Genomic DNA, 859 nt, shown 5'->3' on the forward strand with positions numbered 1-859 from the left:
TGAGCATTGAATATAATACAATACAAACATCAAATTAGAACTCATACAAGCTCATATATCACAGTTTATGCAAGCAAACATTAAATGGGAAGATAGAAAAAAGGGGAAAATACAGAACAGTAAGTAAACTAGAGACATACAAATAAATAAAAAGGGAGAAAAAATGCAAGAGTTAGTGTTTTGATGTATTCATGTTATTAATTTCTGAGACTTACAGATGTCTGGGGTTTTTTGAGCTTTTGTATTCTTGAAGGAGATGGTTTTTAAGTATTGTTGGAGTTCTATTTTAAGAGCCAAGAGTTCAGGCTTTTTGTTCATTACTTTACTTTTATGAACGTGAAACTTGGGCATAAATAAAAACATGTTAATAAAAAAGAAAAAATCGTGATCTTTGGATCTAAATTTGTGGAAACCAAAAATAACATCTCTGTAATACAGTTGAAAACCGTTGAAAATTGAGTCAGTGATGAATTTGTGGACGTCCTTCCAAACCTTAGACGTAAATTCACATGACCAAAACAAATGAGAAGTGGTTTCAGGTTCCTTCTGACAAGAGGTACAGCTTGTATTTAAATCATGTTTAAATGTAGACAAATAAACACCAACTGCCAAGAATAGACTGTATAACATCAGGGGGCTTGAGAGACGAGGGAGGAGCGCTGTGTATACCCTTGAATAGCATGCAGAGTCCAGACGGAATGACATCAAACACCACAGAGAATTCTTTAGGCGTTATTGGAATAACATATCTATCAAGAAATTCAGAATAATTATATAACAGACCGGGTTCTTTAAATAATTAACTCACCAAAATAATCCCATTATTAAACCACTTATCCATAAACAAAGTCTTGTTTTT

The sequence above is a fragment of the Oryzias melastigma genome, unplaced genomic scaffold (genome assembly GCF_002922805.2).
Source record: "Oryzias melastigma strain HK-1 unplaced genomic scaffold, ASM292280v2 sc00316, whole genome shotgun sequence".
NCBI lineage: Eukaryota > Metazoa > Chordata > Actinopteri > Beloniformes > Adrianichthyidae > Oryzias > Oryzias melastigma.